Source organism: Eptesicus fuscus, chromosome 20, assembly GCF_027574615.1.
Source record: "Eptesicus fuscus isolate TK198812 chromosome 20, DD_ASM_mEF_20220401, whole genome shotgun sequence".
NCBI lineage: Eukaryota > Metazoa > Chordata > Mammalia > Chiroptera > Vespertilionidae > Eptesicus > Eptesicus fuscus.
The window spans coordinates 31,216,784-31,240,441 of NC_072492.1; the positions used below are offsets into that span (position 1 = coordinate 31,216,784).

The 23,658-nt window shown below is 50.5% G+C and overlaps 1 protein-coding gene and 1 pseudogene across 3 annotated transcripts in view; both read left to right on the top strand.

Annotated features, from left to right (window-relative positions):
* The window catches only part of MAPT (microtubule associated protein tau), a 77,744-nt gene that overhangs the window by 7,677 nt on the left and 46,409 nt on the right, over positions 1–23,658 (top strand). The window lies entirely within an intron of this gene.
* Positions 19,306–21,137, top strand: LOC103293255 (E3 ubiquitin-protein ligase TRIM38-like; annotated as a pseudogene).

Consider the following 23,658-nt stretch of genomic DNA (forward strand, 5'->3'; position numbering starts at 1 on the left):
ACCATGGAACCTTGCCCCGCCCCCAGCATAAAGGCCAGCTCTTCCCCCTGAGTTAGAACCGTTGTTCTAAATTATGTGTCAACAGAATTGTCTTGGATCAAAGCCAATGCCAACATTATTTATAGGTCATTTCAGAGATGCTTATTTTTAATTGTTCTTAATTGGACAGTGACACCAAACCATTGTCTTACCTCACCCTTCTCCCATGGCCTCCCCCTCAAAAAGAGGTTTATTTGATAATTAATCATCTAAAGACAAATGTTTGCCCTAGCCGGTTTGGTTCAGTGGATAAAGCGTCAACCTGTGGACCAAAGGGTCTTGGGTTCGATTTTGGTCAAGGGCACGTATCTCGGTTGCAGGCTCCTCCCAGGCCCAGGCCCCTGGTCCGGGTGCATGCAGGAGGCAACCAATCAATGTGTTTCTCTCACATTGATATTTCTCTCTGTCTTTCCCTCTCTCCCACTTTCTCTAAAAATCCATGGGAAAATATCCTCGGGTGAGGATTAAAAAACAAAAGAACAACAACAATAAAAACAGAAAAAAATAATAATAATAAAGCCAAATGCTTAAATGCCCAAGAGAAGGTTACAATTTAAAGAATCTCTTTGGTTTAAAATACATATGCCTATAAATATTACAATGACATATCACATATACTTATGAAAGTATAAATATATATTTACGTGTGAATATTCATTACCTCATATTTGTTGTATATCTGGATTTTTTATATCGGGTTGAGCGGAAAACCTGAACAGCTTTCAGCTTTAGTATTGGTAATGCATCAGAATTTAAATCAACATGTTAGTAAGCCAAGCCAGGGTTATATACACAAACAAAACAGTTATAGATGACCTGCTACGTTGGGGCACAGTAATCATCGTGGTGTGGACCCATATGAACCCGTCCCTCTCAAAGCTGCCCATTGTGGGGACTCACCAGAAGGAGCTGCTTGGGAGCCTCAGGAGCCCTTCTGCCATCCCCTTTCTGTCCTGTCCCTTCCCAGATACCGGGGAAATTGTACCCTGGCCCCACCTTGCCACCAAGCAGATTCTGCCTGTGCTGTCACAGGAGGCCAGCTTAGAAACGAAGGATTTCACAGAACATCCCTAAATCCACTCGAATAATGGACTGATTATGCACAAACGCACCTGAACCTTCTTTAAACCTATTTAATCTTTCCCCTGGGGCTAATCCTGTGGGGACAATGTGCCTCCTGGTGCCTCTCCACTGGGTTCAGGGCTCTGAAGCCCCGCCCTTCTTAGCACACACCGGAAGTGATGGCTGCACTCTGTTCCCTGCAGAGTGTTAATGAAGAGGGGATAAATTGACATAAATCCCTTTCAATGTCACGAAAGTGCTATAAATAATTATAAACCAGCGTTTGATGTCTGATGGGAAATACACGGCAATTTTTTTTTTTTTGACTGGTGGGATTCATGTTATAAGTTGGCAATCTGGGCCAAGTTAAAAAAAATTTTTTTAGGATCTTATCACTTATTGCCAGCAAGACTGAATTCCAGAATTTGGCCAGCCCCTCATGTTGTGGGCTTCTGCTATCACCGCAGCTTGGGCTTGCCAAGCCCTGAATGTAATTGCAGCCTTACCTTCCTATTTACCAACTAAGAGGCTTGTGGCAGAGATTAAAATTTCCTGAGGTAATGTTGTATGTCAATTACACCTCAATAAAGACAAATTCTCCTATGAATGGGCAAAATATAAGATTTCCTGTGCCTCCATTTTTCCATTTGTAAAACAAGGATTATGCCATCTCCGCCCCCGTCCTCAGAATAGCCAATAATGTGGCCTCACGGGATAGTCACAGAACTGAAATAAAATAGTCTGAGAATTCCTTTGGGCTTCTCAGAAGACAATTGCCACGCGGAGGGGGATGCCTCCTGGGGGCCACAGTCATGGGCTGAGTGGAGCCTGACGTCTGATATAGAGCAGCTGCCACCACCTCCCTCCCTCAGCACCAGCCAGATGGTGACCCCTGTCAGCAGGGCCCAGGCCGGGGATGGATGCACAGACAGCCTGGTCCATCCTGTACTGGCCTGGTCTGTCCCCTTTTTTTGGAAAGGAGCCCCAAAGCCAGGGTGCAGGACAGGGCCGAGGGTGCCCTTAATGTCACCGTAAGTGATAGCCACCCCCTGCCAATGCCGACTTCTTCAGAAAGGGGCTGGGACTTCCTGGGCAGTGTGACTCTCCATGGAATTTCCTGGGAGCCTTTCTGTTTTCTCAGGAAGGGTGGGGGTTCCGTTTCCTCCTAATCAGACTGGGACTTGGTGAAGAAGCTCATCTTCTAATTATGCCCAGGGGGCAGCCTCTTCCTGCCACTCAGTGTTTAGCACGTGACGGGAATCGATTAAGGCAAGGGTGATTAAATTAAAGGCCGGATTTGACTTTGATGGTATAATAAATACTCTGATGGCTGGTGGTGAGAGACAAGGTGAAGGCTCATTCATTGAACCACTTGCACTTGGCATTTGCATTGAGCTGGAGCTGGGCTGCAGCCACTCACCTCTGCCCTGTGCCTGGAGGGTATCTCATGAACGTGGATGGTGGGAAGTGTTTCGGGGCATGTGGGTCACCCCCTCCTGACAACAGCTGCTCTACTTGTGGCTGCCTTGAGCAACATTCCTGGGCGTCTGTGGGCCCCACATCATCACCCCCCCACACACCTTGTTATCCTACTCTCCCCAAAGCTACCCTCATTACATCCTGATCCCTACCACTTTGGTCATTGAAACCTGCCATCTTCCCGTCCCCATGTGGCAGATCTTGGAGTCTTAAACTCTTCTTCTCTACCGACATCTTAGAACAGCCTTAACCATCAGTTCCTTCCTCCTAGACATGGCCCTTCCCTTTCCCACTTCCATCCTCACCGGTTCTAAAAGGAACGTGGGCCTTACTGTGTCACCCTCAATGATTACGGAAACAATAATGAATTGTTCCTAATTTCAACTCCAAAATTCACATCCAATCCACTTTGCAAACCATTGCCAAATTGTTCGCCCCAGAGTGGCCCTGTCATGTGCCCTGCCCCATCCAAGCCCTGTCCTTGACTGGGGTCTGTGCCCCTTGCTAAGTTACGCCAAGACCCACCCTGCACTGCCCACCCAGGTCCCCATGCCTGGGCTCAGACTCCCTGCCCAGTCAGTCCTGATGGTCCAGTCCCACTGCTGGCCAGCCTGCCTCTTGGCCCCTTCATAGACATCAGGCTCTCTCTTCCCCTCCCCGTTTTTAAATCACCCTGACCTTCCCCAGTCTCTGTCCTGCCTAAAGCTGTTGTTACAGTCAACAAGATCTGGAGGCCTCTCCTCTTTTCATCATAAGATTTCATCTCTCACCAGTCATCAGCACCGCAGGGGTTAAGGCTTAATTATTTTCCCTCCTGCCTTGAGTGCAGAGCTCAACTCCCCCACTGGCTCTGGGTCCTTGGAGGGCAAGGCTGTGTCTTATACGGCTTTCTGGCTCCCGAGTGCCTTGCCTGTCACAGAGCTGGGCTCCTACAAAGCTCAAAATAACTACTCTCGATTCATGCAATTGGATGCTAATAAATCAAATAGGCTGATATTAGATGAGTTTTACCTGTTTAAATAAAGCAATCCCACCACCTATGAGTACGTGGTTCTATTTATTGCTCTATATGCTTGAAAATAACAAAAATCATATTTCCTTCAAAATAGTCTATAATTGTTGCTTTGCTCTACTTACACCCCCTGTTGGTCCAAATTAGTTTTGCTGTATGAAGAGGCTGATAACAATGGTAGTCGCAGTTGCATTTCTTTTACTAAAAACATGGTCTCCTGTCACCCTCACTCCCCCACAGGCGGGGATTCTCATCCTCCTTGTGCAGAGGAGCAAACTGGGACCCAGAGCTGTCACAGCGGTGGAGGGAGCCAGGCGGCACCTGAGCCCAGGACCTCGCCTTGCTGCCTCCGAATCCTCAGAGCCTCCTCTCAGGCCCCGCCCTCCACGCCAGTGCCCGCAGACAGACATGCCCTCAGTGCCAATGACCATGGGGGCCGTCCCCTCCAGCCCCCGTGAATGGGTCACATGTAACCTGAGCCTGGAGAAAGTATTTTAAACCGAAAGCTAGCCTCTAAACTGGGCCACTAAATTTGGTTCTGTCGCCGGTGACGACAGGACCAAATTTAGTGTCGTGGGCAGGTCCACACTTATCAAATCAGAGAAGCTCATTTTCTTCCAGCTCAGACAAAGTGCGAATAATGTTCACACCCCCTGCACTTCCACGAAGGGGTACAGGTGACTGACCAAGGCTGGAAAGCGTGGCCGAGAGGAGCCCAGTTCACAGACTCAGGGATGACATTCAGGTTCCCAGGCAGCGTCCACAGGGAGAATTTCATTCAAAGAGGATGGTTTCCTTGGGCCAGGCAGACAGAGCAAGCACCCTGCTGTTAGGGAAAAGGGCCACAGCTAAGCGGGTAGGGGCTGAGCCTCATCACCCAGCCTCCTGGGTTACTGCCTCACCTCCCCCCACAACCCCGCCCTTACTCAACAGTCCACTTTCTTTTCCTCCTGTCTGCACCAGCACAGCCACACTGTGGGACCAGGAAAATGGGGAGTGGTGGTGAACAGAGACGGGAAGGGCAGGCCTGGCTAAGTAACACATCTTGTAGTACAAGTCATATTTCCGTAATTAAAAGCTAAAATGGTTGCTAGAATTTAGAGATAATTAATAAATTAATTGGGTTTCTCTCTAAGCTACTAGTTTTAAAGCAAATCCATTAAAATGTTCTGCTTTCACATTACTAAGACCCATTATTTTGTTGTTTAAATTTCCACAGTTTGTCTGATCCCACTTTTTGGGGCTTCCCCAGGGAACCAGGCTCCCCATCACGTTCATCAGTTGGGCGATGTTTTATTCATCTGTGTATCCTCAGTGCCTGGCGCAGCGCAGGGCACAGCATACACACTCAGTGATTGTTGGGTGAATGCATGAATGGGTGAGTGGGTTCAATACTGATTAAAAATTAAGGACTTTCCTAAAGAGACCTGGGAACAGAGAGAGAAACAGGTACATTGCATACTTGTTCAGCCTTCTACTTTCTTGGAGGGTGGACGGGTACAGGTCTGCATTTGGAGTTTGGAGTGCTAACCATGGAAATACATGCACCATTTGCCATAACCTTTTAAACGAGTTGAATCTTCAGACTAATCCAAGCCTTTCGATTCTGAAAACCAGAATGACACCATCTACCATGAGCCCTACTTCAAAGACAAAAGACCTTGGCCCGGCCAGTGTGACTCAGTGGTTGAGCGTCAAACTATGAACCAGGAGGTTGCAGTTTGATTCCCGGTCAGGGCACATGTCCGGGTTGCGGGCTTGATCCCCGGTGTTGGGGCGTGCAGGAGGCAGCCGATCAATAATTCATCATCATCATTGATGTTTCTATCCCTCTCTCCCTCTCCCTTCCTCTCTGAAATCAATAAAAATATTTTTAAAAAAAAAAGAGCCGAAACCGGTTTGGCTCGGTGGGTAGAGCGTCGGCCTGCGGACTGAAGGGTCCCAGGTTCGATTCCGGTCAAGGACATGTACCTTGGTTGCGGGCACATCCCCGGTTGGGGGTGTGCAGGAGGCAGCTGATCGATGTTTCTAACTCTCTATCCCTCTCCCTTCCTCTCTGTGAAAAATCAATAAAATATATATATATATATATATATATATAAAAAAAAGAAAAGAAAAGAAACAAGACCTTGATGAGCAGGGTTGGCTCTGTAGTCTGATCCCCACGCTCATATCACTGAGGAAAGATGGTGAACCGTTGAAGGCAAACCACTTAAGTCCCTACCAGCTCAGCCTAGGGAGGGCTGTCAGATGCAGCAAATTAAAACACAGGATGCCAATCGATGTGCCTCTCTCACATCGATGCTTCTCTCTCTCTCTCTTTCCCTCTCCCACGCCCCTCATCCTTTCCACTGTCTCTAAAAACAAATCAATGAAAAAAATGTCCTCAGGTGAGGACTAACAAAAAACAAACAAACAAAACACGGGATGCCTAGTTAAATTTGGATTTCAGATGAACAACAAATATTTTTTAGGGCAAGTATATTAGTGCTACCTAATGTTCCCAAAAGATATCAGATATCAAAGATAACCCCAGAACCTGTACATGTGACCTTATTTGGGGAAAGGATCTTTGCCAATGTGATTAAATTAAGGACCTTCTGATAGAGAGAGATTGTCCTGTATTATCTGGATGGATCCTAAATGCAATCACCTGTGTCCTTAGATGAGCAAGGCAGAGAGATTAAAAACACAGAAGAGGTGTCCTTATAACAAGAAGAAATCTGGAGGTGGACAGATACACAGGAAGAACACCACGTGAAGATAAAGGCAGAGATCAGGGTGATGCTTCCATAAGCCAAGGACACCACAGATTGCCAGCAAACCTCTAGACCTAGGCAAGAGGCATGGAACGGATTCTCTCTCAGGGCCCTCGGGAGGAGAGCACCCCTGCTGACGATTTGATCTTGGACTCTAGCCTCCAGAACTGTGAGACAATCAATGTCCATTGTGTGAGCCACCAGAAATAATAAATAAAAATAAGAGCGCAGCAGAGAAGATGATGTGAGCACGGAGACAGATGGACATCGGCGAGAAGCAGATGCCGACAGCCACCAGAAGCCGGAAGAGGCAAGCACAGGATTTTTCTCCTAGAGCTTCCAGAGAGTGTGCGTCCCTGCCAACACCTTGATTTTGGCCCAGTAATACTGATTTCGGACTTCTGGCCTCCAGAACTATGAGAAAATAAATATCTGTTGTCCTAAGCCACTCAGTTTGTGGTAATTTATTACAGCAGCCACAGGAAACTAATACAATAAGTATGTCCCATGCAATCTTTGGGACATACTTCACTAAAAAAATAAAAATAAATTATTTGTTGTTTATCTCAAATTCAAATTTAACTGGACATCCTGTATTTTTTCTGGCCACCCTAGTTCCCAGGGCCAAAGAAAGGGCTTTTGAAATGTGCAAGAAAGCTGGCGTAGGCTGTCAGAAAGTAGCCTTCTGTAAGCTAGGAGTCTTTGTAAGCACAGTCAACTGAGCCAATTTGAACTTTAATAACTACCCTCTGAACAAAAAGGGGGGCAATTAGAAAGGTGTTAATGATTTATTCTTTCAACGGTCATTTGAGCACTTCCTATGAAACGAGCTCTGGGTAAGGGTGGAGGCGTTAGGCATGAATCTGGTACATCTAGGCTGAGCTACAAGCCATGCCAGAGAAAGCACGTGAAATACTGCCCTTCACAGAGCTCGAGTGGTTCTGCGGTGCATTTCTGATACCTGAGCTGCCCCTGGGAATCTCGCACCCTTTCATTGTAGGATGGTGGGGCCCACGCCGCCCGCCGAGCAGCCTGGTCATTCCTGGTTGCTGAATGAGGGGACTTTGCAGCAGACCTGAAATGGAGCGAGAGGCAGATGTGGCCGAACATGCTGGCTCTGGATTCCCAGGAAGTAGATGCAAAATATCTCCCTCGTTCCTATCAAATGACACTCTACAACGAGTGGGACAAAGGGGCAAATGTTAAAGACAAGCATGGCCCCTCTTCCCCTGCAAAAAGGGCTGTCCCGCCCAGGCCAGGACCTCAGTCTTCCTGCGGAGGGTTCCCCTCACTTTGGGTTCTATGAAACCTGGACAGGCCCTGGACCCTCAGGCTTTTCATGATGCTCACGAATGTACAGTGTTAGAGCTTTAAGGGGACTTGGGTCACCCAGAACAGACAGGGGGGTCCTACGACAGCCCAGAATTGTTCCAGATACTTTACCAAAATACCCATCCCTGGGAAAAGAGAAAAACAGGTAGTTTACAGGGGAAATGGGGGAATGGAGTGGCTAAACATGAAAAGACACTTGACTTCACGCATAATTAAAGGACTGCTGATAAAACCAGTGAGAGGCCACTGTTGGTAGATCAGATGGCACCGGTCCAGACAGGTAATAACTGCAGCTGAGCTAGGTGGGTAGGGGCAGGAGACATCATTTTTATTTTATACTATTATCTACTTAATTTTTTTTACCATGTATATAGTGCCTTTTAGAAACAAAAGATAAATTCATATATATATGCTCAGGCCCCAGCTCACTTGAAAAGGATTGAAATATCTGGAAGAAGGTTCTTTCAAAGGCTCCCCAGGTGATACAGGTGTGCCTGTCACCCCCTAGCGAGAAGCTGTGACCTGGCCTCACCCTCTCATTTCACAGAGGGGACCACAGGTCTGTTTCTAGGCCTTTGTGGGCTGGCCTGGGCACTTCACCACCTTAGACAAAGGAACATTCCAGGTGAGCTGCAGGAATAGAACTCACAGGAGCTCACACACGCGGTGTATGGAGCACAAACACAGTACGTAATGGAGTGCGGGGCACCGTTGGGAGTGCTCCCATGGAAGTAGAAGTGGATGGGGTAGGAGGCCAAGGGGAGGCAAGCTCCTGTGATTTTTTTAAAAATATATTTTTATTGATTTGAGAGAGAGGAAGGCAGAGGGAGAGAGAGATAGAAACATCAGTGATACAAGAGAAACATTGATTGGCTGCCTCCTGCACGCCCCACACTGGGGGATGAGCCTGCAACCTGGGCATATGCCAGGACGGGGAATTGAACCGTGCCATCCTGGTTCATAGGTCGACGCTCAACCACGGAACCACACTGACCAGGCGCCCTGTGTTATTTAGTGTCTGACCCTTGTCGGTGTTTGTGACAACCCCGACTAGCCCCATGAGCCACCCTGGTGCCCAGAGTGCCTGATAATCTGCATTCCAAGTGAGAACCCCGTGGGCAAGTTCCCTGAGGCCAGGCTAGGTGACGATTTTAATGCCCAATCCTTTTATATCAGAAACAACCGCAACAGTCTTTTTTTCTCTTAGCGCCTTCACACAAACGACTTCATTTCATCCTCCAGCCACTCCAGGCCAGGTGGTGGCGCTTCCTGTTTGGAAGGGGAAGTCAGAGAAGCTTCCATTCCAGAATCTGGGCCCCTCCGCAGTGGGGACAGGGGTGAGGCGCTTTCTGGTCTCAGGGCCTGGGTCAGGGCCTGTCTCCCACCTGGCACCACACCTGTCTCTTCTGGAGTAACTTCCGTGGTGCAGATCCCACACCCTGCTCCACGGGCCTTCCCAGCGCGCCTGCAGGATCCCCCACGTGCCTTCAAGGACCAAGAGCACAGCCCCAAGACCCTGCTCTGTGGGGACGCTGCCCACACCCAGAGAAGCAACAAGACACTTCTAGTCTTCCCTTTCTGATACAGGCGGTCCCAGCCAGTCCTCCAGGGGCCTTGGCTCAGTTTCCGTTATTGGGGTGTCCCGTGGGCTCCCTCCAGAGGGGCTGGCAGGCACAGCATGGCAAGAGTGTCGGCTTCCTGCCCCATGGCCTGAGTGTCTCCCCTGTTCCTTACTCACGGGCCACTCTGCTTGGCCTGTAGGACCCAGAACTCCCAGAGCCATGGAGGTGGGAGAACCCCCAGAGGCCAACCTGGTCCCACCCCTGCCCAAACCTCCTCTTCTGCCTTCCTTACAGAGTCACCCCAACTTCTTTGTGATGGCCGGTCACAGCCTCAGCAACCCTCTAACAAGGGGGCTGGGAGGGAAGAGAAAGGTGGGACCAGCAGAGAAAGATATAAGTGTTGGGAACAGCCCCCAAACATGTGACATCCTTAGGATGAGTCACCCACTTTCCCTTCAACTGCCTTTTCTCCTCTAGGAAGGACCCACCCCCCTTCTCCTCACACCTCCCCTGCTTTCTGAGGTTATACGGAGAAAAGTCCACAGAGGTGCCAGCACAAGGTGTTAATGTTAACAGATGCCAGAGCCACTTGAGAAATGAGGTAACAGCCCAGAGAGGTAAAGTGACCTCCCCAGAGTCACACAGCAAGTTCATGGCAAAGCTGGGCTAGCACAGGTCTCCTCCTCCACACTCAGACCCCCTCCTGGGACCACATTCTCTTCATTTCTTGGGATCTCCTATACTGGTCCTTCCTGGCAGGCCTCCCTTCAATGGCTGGAGGGGGACCTCAGACCCACCTGGCAAGGGGCCAACCTGAGGGGGAGGGAAGGAATCTAGAGCACGGGGTTGGGGAGAGCCTGGCCTTAGCGGGTCCCTAAGAGCGGCCAGGAGAGGTGCACAGAACACACTCCAGCCAGAACAGAACAGTGCTGACATGGGTCATCCAAGCCAAGCACTTTGACCTCTGGGGGTGTGGGCATTTGCTTCTTCCTTCCTAAAATTCCCAAATCTCAGAACGACAGAAATCAAATGAAATTGTCAAATCACATTGGTTATGTTTCCAGCATTCCCTTCACCTCTTCCACTCTTCAGAAAGCTCGCTTAGCTTTCCTTTTTCCATCTGTTTCTGTCCTCTCCTCTCCTGACTCCTTCCTGTCAGCATTTAGGAGGTTTAAATGAGTCCCCTCTTTAAAACAAAATACATGCCCTCTCCAGTCAACCACCTTAGTTCTCTCCTCCTCTTTGATGTGTTGTTGTTGTTGTTGTTTAATATAGTTTTAATGATTTCAGAGAGGAAGGGAGAGGGAGAGGGAGATAGAAACATCAATGATGAGAGAGAATCATTGATTGGCTGCCTCCTGCATGCCCCACACTGAGGATGGAGCTCACAACCGGGCATGTGCCCTGAGTGGGAATCGAACCGTGACCTCCTAGTTCAGAGGTCGATGCTCAAGCCACGCTGGCCAGGCGTGGTATGTATTAAAGTGTTGTCAACACTTTTTCAACCTCTGTTTTCTCCCAACATGCCCACCCTCCTCAGCTGAATCCAGGCTGGACTCGGCTCCCTATCTTTCTACTATAACCACTTGTATTAGTCAGCAAGGTCAGGTTTATGCTGCAGTAACACACATGTCCCAAATGCTAGTGGCTTCACACATCTGGCACCACAGCTTCTCTAATCTTCCAGCCTTAAGGGTCATCCTAGAGTTCCTTGAAAACACTCTGGCTTGGGGCCTTTGTGTATGCTGTCCCCTCTGTGTGGAATGTTCTTTACTACCCCCTCCCTTTCACCTTGCTAACTTTATTCATCCTTCAAGTTTCAGCATAAGCATCCCTTCCTCAGGGAAATATTCTACAACCCCCAGACTACATAAGTCCCCGTCTCACACTCCTATAACCCACTGTGCTCTCCTTGTGACCCTTGTCTCACTTGATTGTTGACTGTGTCCCTCACTAGGTGCATTCACAAGGGCAAGGAAACTGAGGCTCAGGATGGTTAAGTCACTTGCCCAAGACCACACAGCCAGTAAAATTGCAGAATCAGAATTTGAACGCAGATTTCAAGTCCAAAGCCTGTGTTCTTTCTACTATCCATGGTTAATTTTTAAATTTCTATGATTAAACTGTTCCTCTATCCATGATACTGGCTTCCCATCCATAGAAAAGGGTGAACACTGTTCGGATTTTCTAGCACAGGCTCATTCCAAATTTGTTTAATTTTGCTTTGTCACGGTTGCCCAGATCCCCGACCAGAAGACTGGGAAGTAGGTCAGGGCTGCAGGGACCACACATTCTGGCTGCTGTGAGGGCTGGCCTCTGGTTTCCACGATGGGCAGGGGCCAGATCCTGCCAGGAGCGCCACCCTCTGCCAGTCCTGCAAGGATTTCTCATCCTTGGCCCTGAGAAGTCATCATGAACCTTCACATCACGGAGCTTTACATTCTAAAATGCATTGTCATGGTGGCTGCTGTGTGAGGTGGTAGATGGAGAAAGGATCATTGGGCATCAACAGGGACATTGCTAGTCTGGGGAAAAACTCATCTTCATTCTTTTACAGTTTTGTGGATGATTGAAGCTACTTGATCATTGAAGGGGTTGGCTCACATGCCACTTTACGGGACAGTGGCACCAAGCCATTTAACACCAGTCACTTAACAGTCCCCTTCTTATGTGACAACGTTATTTTCAGAAATAATCATGAAATGAAATGGTCATAATAATGGGCAGACAAGAAACACGGATAATAAAATGTTTCTTTTCTTAAACTCTAGACATATAATTACACCACAGTATTTTTTTTTTAAATAAAAGTAAATATTTTAGTACAAAAAAAGAAAAAAAGCACAACTACCTACTAAATAGTTTTTACATCTACTGAGTTTTGATCCATTGGTTGCAGCCTGATATAATATTTTATGTAAATCATTGCTCAGTCACTAATAGGTGAACTTTAATAAAAGTGAGATACCTGCAAAGGTTGCCTATAATTTAGCAACTACTAAATTGTACCACTGATGTACTGCTTTATTTTCTTGCTTAATTCCTTCGTTTTAAACACTATCCTATATAATAAAAGGCTAATATGCAAATTGTCCCCTCGGGAGTTCGACTGACCAGGAGTTCAACCGCTTGCTATGATGTGCACTGACCACAAGGGGGTGGCACGGAATGAAGGAATGCCCTGACTGGCAGCCGATCCCTGGCCAGGCCTAGGGACCCTACCCATTCACAAATTTCATGCACTGGGCCTCTAGTAACAATATAAGAAGAATAAACTTCCATTTTCAAAACATTATTCAAACTCAGTAACATATATCTTGTTTAAGTAGAAGTTGTACTTACCAAGCAAAAATATTACACTTTGCAGTTCACACTCAGAGTCACCGTTTGAAATTTTAAATAAATAAAAACACCAAATGGCCACCCTGAGCCCAAGGCCTTTTCTGAGTTTTTCCCTTTTAAAAGGACCTGTGCTCCTACCAGCTACTTAACAACCTGGGTTAATAATTGGGGAAAGCAAAGGGACCTCTTCTGTTTAGATAATTATGCGTGTTTTTGTCCTCCTCTGGCCGGAAAAATGTAAGCCTTACTGTGGAAGTGACTGCCCGCAGTTACAGCCTTCCAGGGGAGGTCTCTCCGGGCAAGGCTGCTGCATCCGAGAGCCCATCACCAAAATATGAAAACTGACCGTGGTGGGGTTTGCAGACTTCGACAGCTAATTGTGTGCTGAGAATTGTCCCTCCAAGGAGGCCTCCCATTCCCTCAGGAGACAGGGCATCTCCTCTTGGGAGCTGTGATGCTGTTCCCTCCCTCAGTCCCCCACCTCAACCTTTCCCCTCCTTCCCTGCCCACCCCCCGCATTCATCTCACAAGGCTTTATGCTGCTGCAGCCTTTTCTAATGAGGGCGTTCTGGCCAGGCCTCTTTGCAGCTCAATTATGTAACCTGCCGCTGCTTCTGGTCCAAAGATCTCCCTGGAAAGGTGGTCAGAGGTGGGCACACAGCCAGAGCCAGTCTAATTATGGCCCCGCCCCCTCGGAACTAGGGGGTGGTGCAGGAATTTGGACTCTGCAAGAATTAACAGTTCCACTGCCGGGCCCCAGAGCCAAACCTGCAAGATGCATGCTCTTCATTCTTTGTTAATTTCCAGCAAGCAGGACTGTCACAGAGAGAGCCTGTTGGCTGCCCTGGCTACTTAGAGAGTTGAGCCCTGATGTTGGCTTGAGGCTTTAACTGCCACCTGGCCTTACATCTCTCTGTCCTGGGCTCCTCCAATATGTCTGGTCTCTCAACCATCACCCCTTTAACCAATGATGACCCCTTAGCCTGATAATGACCCTGTCACGGCCCCTCTCTTTGTCCCTACAAGCCTGCCCTCCCGTCAAGTCTTAGCTAAGGTCCCCAGAGCCTTCTCCAGTCTTCTTAACCCCTTCTCCTTGCAGCTGCTGCAGCCTCTGACTCTAGCGCCTGTTCTATACTGAGCTCTCGGAATCATACTCTTGGGGCACAAGCCAATCTGCTTTCTCTCTTCTGACCTGTTGCCTTAAAGTGTATTTAGGTCCTTGTCTCCCCTCCCAAACCAGACCCCAAGAGGGCAGGGAGCCCATCTTCCATCCCTTTGTCCAGCCTGGAGCCCATGCACATGGTAGGCAGCATCCCACAAATGGAGCTGACCATGGGTCCTTTGTTCCGAAATCATTCAGAATTCGTGTATGCATCTCCCTGGCCAGACCGAATAGACCCACGGGCAGTGGCCACATCTGCTCCGTTTTCTGGGTCCCTGGTGGGGGCTGGTACATGCCTTCCTCATAATCTGCTCACTGCCCTGGTCCCTGAGGTCTCCCCAGCTGCTCAGCCAGGGCTGGGCCAGTGCGACAGCTCTGTCATGTTTGTATCATCCTCTCCTGGCCCGCTCTCCTGTCCACAGGTATCCTGGGACCGCCTTCAGGACCAGAGGGTATATGTGCACATGCGTGGGCCAGGTGCACACACACACACACACACACACAGCCCCTGAGCACAGCATCAATAATGCATGTTGTGCACAGAAAGCTGCTATGAACTTTATTTATCACCCAGCTGACATCTCTGACCAGCTCCCAAACCTCTCTCCAAGCGTGGGGTGATTGGTGAGCCTCTCACTTAGGAGCCCACTTTTCTCTCTGTGTCTGTTAATAATAGATGCTTCCTACAGCCTCAGCGTGGCAGCTTTGACTTAAACGTGATCTTCACCGAAGAGGCTAATGGATGGGTCTGAAGTTGTGCCTTTGAAGCACAAAGCATTGCTCTTAATTAACCAGGTTCTATCTTTTGGTTGGGAAAAGGCCCTCCCTCCACGGCATCATTCACTACCCACCTCTGGACAGCGCCCAGAGCCAGCTCCTGTTTCAGGCTAATCCAGGGTGTGTGCCTGCACGCCCGTGTGAGAACCACGTGTGCCACCTGAGCACACAGGGAACTGGGGTGGCCCACACAAGAGAACAGGCCGGCTGTCGCATTGAAACAGGCCGTGAGCTCTGAGCTAGGGACGTGTCAGTGATGAATGCTGTCGCATCTCTTCCATCCCACCAAAGCCCGCCCCTGCCCCTGCCCCACACCCTCACTGGTTCAGCAGCATTGACTGGGCACCTTCCTCATGCCAGGTCCGGGGCCAGTGCTGAAGACACGGTACTGTCTTCACAACCTCACAGCATTATCATTCCAGCCCCAGAGACAAGAAACTGTCGGATTACAGCGCCGTGCACTTGGGAAGGGCGTCTAGAAGCAATGGCTGCTTTGATCAAGTCTGAAGCTTGAGTAGGAGTTAGCCAGACAAAGGGGAGGGGAAGGGAGAAGGCTCTCTGGGAGGGGAAATCAGCATGTCTGGGAGTGAGAGTGAGTGTGGCAGTGAGCACCTGTCACTTGATGGCGTATGAGGAGTGGCTCTCAATTAACATTCGTCCTTTCGTTCATGCATGCGTGAAGGTATACTGAGCACCGAACCCATACCAAGCACTGCACTAAGTACCGAGTTTAGAGTGGTTAAAAATAAGTTCCTCCTCCCTCACGGGGCTTACAGTCTAACGGGGGGACTACTGGGGCTCAATTAGAGTGGGAGGGGACAGGTGCAACAGTAAAGACTGGACCAGATGCAGAGTGGAGGGAGGTGGGGAGGTGACATGATTCCTACTCACGTCTCGGGAAGGCAGGAGTTTCCAGCCTCGTGCCGCAGAGGTGGGGTCAGGGGGACGCGTGGTGAACTCTTCGGAGTTGAACGAGTTGTGGTGTTCCCATTTCCCCGAGACGCCTCACAGGTTTTGCCAACACGGGAATGTATTTGTTGCTTTCCATCAGACTATAGCATAATCCGTGTTTATAAAACAGATTAATAAAATAAACAAGTAGACACCAACAAGATCAAGTCTCTATAACTCTGCTTCCTTCCCAGAGAAAGAAAGCCTGTGTTCTGCGCATGTACGTATATACGTTACCTTCTTTTTATAACAATTCTGTGCGCACACATTTCTGAAACTGCTTTGTTCACTTGGCGATACAGGGTGGGCCTCTCTGTCTGCCCCTACGTTTCTCCCCCTTCCTCCTTCCCGAGGAGTCAGCGTCGCGCAGGGTGCCCCAGGACACGGTTTTGGCCGGGTCCCCAGGCATCACGGGACCAGGGGATGATCTCACTGGGTATGCCATCTGCCCTGCCTGGCCAGAGGCGGCATCGGGAGGGCCAACGGGCACCACGTGTCGTTGGATCCAAAGTGGGTGGGGCTCTGTGCCCTGAGAAGCTGTTTAGTCTGAAAATGCACAGGGTACAGGAAGGCTTGGCCAAATGAAGGGGTGGTAAGGTCCTCAGATAATAACCCAGCTGACACTTAAATGGAGTTTCCTGGGAGCCAGTGCCGGTTCTTAGCACTTGACTCATTTAATCCCCAGATTTCACAGACAAGGCAACGGAGACTCTGAGAGGTGGAGTGACTCACGCAAGGCCCCCCAAACTGCACTATTGTTACCTCTGGGCCTGAGGCCACCGTGCAGAAGTGCCCACGCATCTCTGTCAAAGAGATTTGGGGACGGTGAGCTTGATCTGCTGTGGCATTTCTAGCGTGTGTTCAAAGGACGCTGTTTATTTTCCGTCCTCCCCAGCCCAGGCTGCGTTCAGGTCGTTCATTACTGAGGGACAAGTTCTGATTAGCGGTCGGCTCCCGCCGTCCTCCTCCCCCGCGTCCTCCAGAGGATGTCCTCAGACTCAAAAAATAGAAGTGAAAACATCTTCAAAACTACCTGCTTTCCTTCCTAAATTCCCCTCTCCCTCCATTTCTTCCGGTGGTGCCCATCTCACCAAGTGGCACGGCAAGAAGAGCCCGTTTCTGGCCATTCCTCGGGGCCTCTCAAATCCCCGCCTCGCTCGCTGATCCTGGGCAGGTTCCCAGCAAGCTGAGACTTTGTGCTGACACGGGGCCTCTGTCCCTCCCCAAGTCACCTGACGCGTCCTCTCCGTGCTTGCCCATCGCGTTGTCTGGGCACTAGTGCTTCCAAGACCTTCCTAGAAGGACCCCCTCACTCCTCCTCCTCTTCACAGGCTATCGACCCAAAGCTGCCTTTCTCTCCTGCCCACTCTTACTCCTCCTCCTGCAGGACAGAGGCCCCTCATTTTATCCCTTCGGGGTAAGCCCCCTCTTCCCCGCCTTCGCACATCTTCTCGTTGCCCATAACTCACACGTCATGACAACATTCCTCACATCAGCCTAGACCCGTGGTCGGCAAACTCATTAGTCCACAGAGCCAAATATCAGCAGTACAACGATTGAAATTTCTTCTGAGAGCCAAATTTTTTAAACTTAAACTTCTTCTGACGCCACTTCTTCAAAATAGACTCGCTCAGGCCATGGTATTTTGTGGAAGAGCCACACTCAAGGGGCCAAAGAGCCGCATGTGGCTCACGAGCCGCGGTTTGCCCACCACTGGCCTAGAACATCCAAGGTCACCAAAATGCCGCCTCGTGTGCGCTTTTCAGTGACCCTCATAGCCTGTGAGGCGGGTGTCCTCAGACCCATGTTACAAATGATGAGACCAAGGTTCAAGTGACTGGCCCAGCATCGACCAGCCAGTGAGTAGTTCCCACTAAGCCTCGAACCCAGGGCTTTTGACTCCACACCAGGCGTCCTTTCCACCCAGACGCATGGACAGATCTGGACCAGGAACAAGGGTCCCTCGGGAGGACTTGGAGCCAAGCCTGCACCTTGGAAGCCAAGGGCTCAGGGAGTCTGGCCATCCTTCTTAACTAACAAGGAGGACTCGGTGCACTGCACAAAAGGAGTGGGGGTGAGTGGCCACGCAGGGTCCTCAAAGTGCCTTGGGGAGGCAGCAGCCTAAGTGCTATTCATCAGCCCAGTAATGGCTAATGGAGGAGCAGGTGCTTCTAAGAACCCATAATGCCCTTTGGCAGGGGCCCGGGGAGCATCTGAGAGGCCTCCCAGCACCCGCAGTGCTGCTGAGGCAGGAGCCCGACTGCGGAGGTCCATTCATCATCAGATGTCTGGACAAGTGGCGTATCCAGCTAGACCTGGGGAAAATGAAAAAATGCATTTGCCAAGTAGAATTTCATTTCCTGTTCTGTGTCTAAGGTCTTCATACTTCTTTCTTGACAGCCTTTACTCTTTCATCTGCTCCTTCTCCCTTCCCTCCTTCCTCGACTATTTCTGTTTCTGAACATAAACGTTGTCCGGGCCTTTCTGATGGATAATGGACACTGTGCAATGGACAGAGGCTGCTGGGCTTTTCCTGAAATAGGTTCTTGGGGCCCAGAGACTAAATGTGTGCCCTTGGCTTTGATTTACTGTCTCCCACTGACCCAAATTGCTGATGTGTCAATTTTCATTGATCCAGGTAGCTATATACCTGGATTGGACCTGGTTCCACAGTTGTGTTGAAATTCTTTTTTTTTTTTTTCAAGATAGTTTCTTCACCCCATACAGTGTCTTCGTGTCCCTGACATGGTTCCGCCTGGTCCTTCTGCCCAGAAAGCCCCATTCCTAAGCTGAGCTGTCCAGCAAATCTTCAAACACCACACTCTGTCCCCAGCTCTACCACTATCTCTACGTCCGTGTGAGGTCCCTCTGCCTCTCTGTGACTCAGTTTCCCCAGCTACACAACGGTGCTGAGATGCTCGTGCTGGTATGCTCGAAAAGGTGTAGTTGGGGTGGCTCCTCCTACATTAGGGCTTTGGGGTCAGGCTTCATGATTTGATGGTGGAGGCCTCCCAAGACCCCCCTCACTCCCCCCCGCCCCCCCCCCTCCCAGTGTCAAACTGAAAGCTAGGACTGCAGATTCAGAGCCTGTGTGCCCTCCCTCAGCCTGGGCAGCAGCATCAATGCATAACGTGGGGATAATATTCGTTCCTTCACATGGGTTGTTGTGAGGATTGAATGCAATATAATGGGCAAACAATGCCAGGCTATAGAAACATTTTTTTTTTCTTTTTAAGAGGAAATCATGGATGGTTAAAATCGGGGCTGGGGGAGACTTAAAATGTGCTAGGGAAGGGCTCTTAAAGTGTAATCTTGTGTTGGTTTGTAGAACATTTGCTGCCTGTTAGATCTGGAGGGCAGAGACACAACAAATTGTATCCACTGACGATCGGCCAGAAATTAAGATAACACTGATTAATACAAGCATGTTATTAAGTGAGTAAAGTAGGCTACAGAAGAACTGGTTTAGGGAAAATTACACGTGTGCATGGGAGGGATGTTTGCAGGGAAGTTCCCTAAAATGTTAACGGTGGTTATTTTGCTTTTCTCTTTCACATTTTTGTATTTCACTTTTAAACAATGACTCTGAATCACTTTTATAAAAGAATAAATTCTAGATTTCTGCTTAAACCTCCCGCCCAGGACTTGGGAAGTGGCTGCTCCAGGTGACTTCCTCCAGCAAGTGCTTAGCATCAGTGGTGGCCCAGATAAGACCTCAAGGCTCGTGGGGGCCGTGGCAGTGGGGTGTCCACGGGAAGCGCGGGGTGGGTGCGCCGCCACTGCCGTGGGGAACCTCTGGGTCCGGTATTGCAGCTTTTTGGCAGAGGCATGGTGTCGGCCACCACCAACAAGAAGATGCGGGAGGAGGCCACCTGCTCCACCTGCCTGCACCTGATGGCCGAGCCCGGGAGCATCAGCTGCGGCCACAGCTACTGCCAGGCCTGCCTCCTGCGCCTCATGGGCCTGCGCTCCTTGTCCCCGGAGCCAGGACACGGAGCCCTTCTCCTGCCCCCAGTGCCGGGCTCCCTTCCAGAGAGGCAGCCTGCGGCCCAACAAGCAGCTGGGCAGCCTCATCGCCGCCCTCGGCCCTCCGGGAGCTGGAGCAGGAGCTGTCCTGCCAGGAGCAGGGGGAGCGGCTGCACCTCTTCTGCGAGGACGAGGGCCAGCTCATCTGCCTGCGCTGCGAGCTCGACCCGCGGCACCAGGGCCACGCCACGGCGCTCATGGAGGATGGGGGGTCCCCGGCTACAGGGAAAAGCTCCAGGAAGCGGTGAGGAAACTGAGGCAAATGGAAGATGAATGCACGAACCAGAAAGCATTCGCAGCAAAGTAGATCGCCGAGTGGAATAAGAAGATAAAGGCTCAGAGACAGAAAATCCAGGCGGACTTCCAGAACCTGCACCGCTTCCCGAGGGAGGAGGAGAGGCCGTACCTGTGGAGACCGGAGAGGGAGAAAGCACACTCTGAGGAGGCTGAGGGACAGTGAGGCCAACCTGGGGCAGCAGAGCCGGGAGCTCCAGAGCCGCATCCTGGAGCTGGAGGAGCCATGCCAGGGCTCCGCCGAGGAGGTGCTGCAGGACGTGAAGGGCCCCTGAGCAGGAGCCAGGCTGTGCGGCTGGAGACGCTGCAGGCCCTCTCCTTGGAGATTCAGTCCGAGTGCGAGGTCCCCGAGCACTTCTTTGCCCTGAGGAAACGGCTGAGGAGCCATCAAGGACTCTGTGAGGATGACCCCCCCCCGCCCCCCGCGCTCTGTCGTATTTGTTTGGGTTTTTGGGTTTTTTTATTTTTTTAAAAACATGTTTTTATTGATTTCAGAGAGGAAGGGAGAGGGAGAGAGAGAGAGAGAAACATCAATGATGAGAGAGAATCATTGATCGGGTGCCTGCTGCACGCCCCCACCGGGGATCAAGCCCACAACCCAGGCACGTGCCCTTGACTGGACTCGAACCTGGGACCCTTCAGTCCGCAGGCCAACGCTCTATCCCCTGAGCCAAACCAGCCAGGGCTTGTTTGGTGTTTCTTGAACCATCTGACAGAGCTGCCTGGCAGTTATGAAACTGACATGGAACAGTTTGCAAAGGCCCTGAGTGACCATTAGCTCACAGAGGGCCAGCTGCTGCCCAGTGCTCCTTCAAACATGACAGGCTGCGCATGGCCTTAGAGATCAAGCTGCCGCGGGGGATGAAGCAACTCGGAGACAATTCCATGGGTTCGTGCTCTTTCAAGGAGAACTTGATCTTCCGCTGGAGATCGAAGGGGCAGAGGGACTGGCTCTAAGGACAGCTGTTCTTCAGCCTGCTCTTCAGGGGTTGTTGGATGCCCTCCTTCCTAAGCTGTGCCCTAAAATTACTGAAGTTGACGGGCCCGCGTTGGCACATGACTGGACGGGACGAGGAAAGACGGACATGGACGAAGTTACCCAGAGGATTAAAAACGTTGCCCCGGGCGCGCCCTGCAGTGTGGACCTGAGGCAGATGCTCTTGAAGCTTGTAGAGCTCCGGTCAAGAAAGTGGGGGAGAGTCCGTGTCACCTCAACATTCAAGAGAAGCAGCACCTGCAAATGATCCCAACTATTTTATGACTGACCCACCATTGGGTACAGCGATGGTGTTCCTCTCTCTGCAGCTGATCCCCATGACCACGATTCATACCAGGAGTGACTTGAGGGCGGGAGAGGGAACGGGGGAGGGGGGAAGGACATATGTAATACTTTCAACAATAAAGATTTATTTTAAAAAAGAGAAAAAAAAGAATAAATTCTACACACACACATACACACACACACACACACCTTTCTCTCTCAGGATGAAGAGTGGTTTGCCTAAGAAAAGCAATTATTTTTTTTGCTCTGGTTTTCTTGGCTTTGACATCCCAAAAGACTCCTCCTCCTCCTCCAGTTAGTGCTCTGAGCTCAGGGAATTTATCTCGGGTAGAATTCATGTGGTGACCAGGGACACGGGTGGCCCCTGAACAGGACAGAGGCTCAGCAGCCCACTCCCACCGCCCATCAAGGTGTCACATGACAGCACTCCTGCCTTGCAGGCGAGCAAGGGGGTTGGAGGGGAAACTACTGGAGTTCTGAAAACACAGGCCACCCCAGCAGGATCTGTCACGCTCACAGGTGTGACAGCACTAGTATTTGGCTATACCAGCGCTTACAAAGGCGGCGAGAAGCCTTCAGTGCAAAAATCAAAACGGAAACCTTAGGCTTAAAACCAGAGCGTCCTCAGGTCCAGTCTGTGAGTTCTCGTATGAGGGTGGACAGTAGCCGCTGACATCAGCCGGGGCACATCGTGTGTGTGTGTGTGTGCGCGCGTGTGTGTGTGTGTGTGCGCGCGCGCGCGCGTGCCCGGCAGCACCGCCTCCCCGCAACGCGGTCTTCATTCATGCTCCCTGACAATTGTCGATTGTTCTCTTTGGATTGAGGCCCAGGATGATTCCAGTTTCTCCTCCCCAACACAAGGCTTTCCTCTATGTGGGCCCCTTTACCTTCTCCCCACTTAATTTGGCAGCACTGCCTGAAATCCGGGCATTACTATTAGTCAGCTTTGGTTCTAGAACGTTCTGTGGTCCGCCGTGATGGATGTGACCACAGGTTCACACTTGAGAGCTCCTCTGAGGTTTGCCGTGCTGTCTTCCTTCCAGCAAGTCCTACGGAGGACTTCCCTGTGCTGGGAGCCCGCCGTGGGGACAGGAGAGAAGACAGGTGACCAAGGAGGTGCAGCTCAGACGCTCACACTGGGACCAGCTGTTAGGAGAGCGTCTGAGGCATCACAGTTGCCAAGATCCAGCCCCCGGGGGGTGTTGACTGAAGCCCTCCAGACTCTTTCTCTTCCTTTAGGTACAAGTTGGCTCCCCGTTCCCTGAGCACAGGGATTTCCTAATGGCCTTGGCCCCAGACTTCACCTCAGCTCAGGAGGCGCGTATGCCTGCCCTCTCATTCATCTTTCTATCTTAAAGTAAAACGGTTGGACCATAAGCATTAAAGAATAGAGTGTCAATACAAAGAGAAAGTTTTCAAATAAAACCAAAGCTTTAGTTCATTTGAACATGTGTCCTGGTATTCCTAAACTGGCATCCCAATCACTCCTTGATTTAATCACCACTATCAGCTGGCTTACTGAGATCTGATTCTGGTGCCAGGCTGCCTGGGCCTGGAACCCTGAATCCATTACAGGTCTACTGTGCAACTTTGGGGAACTTACTCAACCTTTCTGTGCTTGACTTTCCCCATCGACAGAAGTATGCATAACAATAGAGGCAGTTGTGTGAATTAAATGACTCAGTACCTGGAGAGGCTTGAAACATGGGTCCTATCACTATGTGGAATCCTGTTTTCCACCCTCATGAAATCACTATTAAATTTGTGACCGTGCAAAAAAAAAAAAAAAAAGGAGGGGGAGGGAGGGAGACCAGAACAAAGGAAGTTGGGTGCAGGAGCCAAAAATCATCTTGGAGGACAAAGTTCATGCCAAGGTTATTTTCGGATCCTAGATTCACCCCATACTCGCTCTTCAGCTATCTGAAAGAGATCCATTGAGGGTGTTTTGTTTTTTAATAACAGCTTGTAGGACAAGGCCTCAAATTCACCCTTTAAAGTGTATAATTCAGTGTTTTCAGCAGATTCACAAATTGTGCAGTATCACTACTCTGCATTCGGTTTGGGTTTTTCACTGGAGGGGAGTCTAAGCGCGCTTTTCCTCTCCGGACAGAGCCACCGGCCTGGCCTGGCGGCGGCGATTCCGCTGAGTCACCGCGGGCGGGCCGGCAGCCTGCTGTCATTCCCAGAAGCCGGCGGGCCACCTGGGCTGCAGAGAGTGGGCACCCGGGCCGGCGTCTGCTGCCCCCTAGCGAGGGCTGCAGCCCAGCCCTGAAGCACCCCGCCAGGCGCCGCCACCGGAGACGGCCCGGATGCGTTTGTTTCAGCCAGACTCTGGTTGGGAGGGGCGCCTGGCTTGGAGTGCGGTGAGCCGGGGCGCAGAACCAGCCCCTGACGCAGGCTTTCCCTTACCTCTGACTCCAGCCGGACAGGGTCATTTCACCAAGTCCTGGGTGAGGAGAAAGGCTATGTTTGTTCAACTTTCTTTTGGGAAGGCGCTGGTGTGATACGGTAGGGTAGAGGTGAGTTTTAGCATCAAAAGGCCAGAGTTCAAACTGCTCTGCTCTGCAGCTTACTAGCTG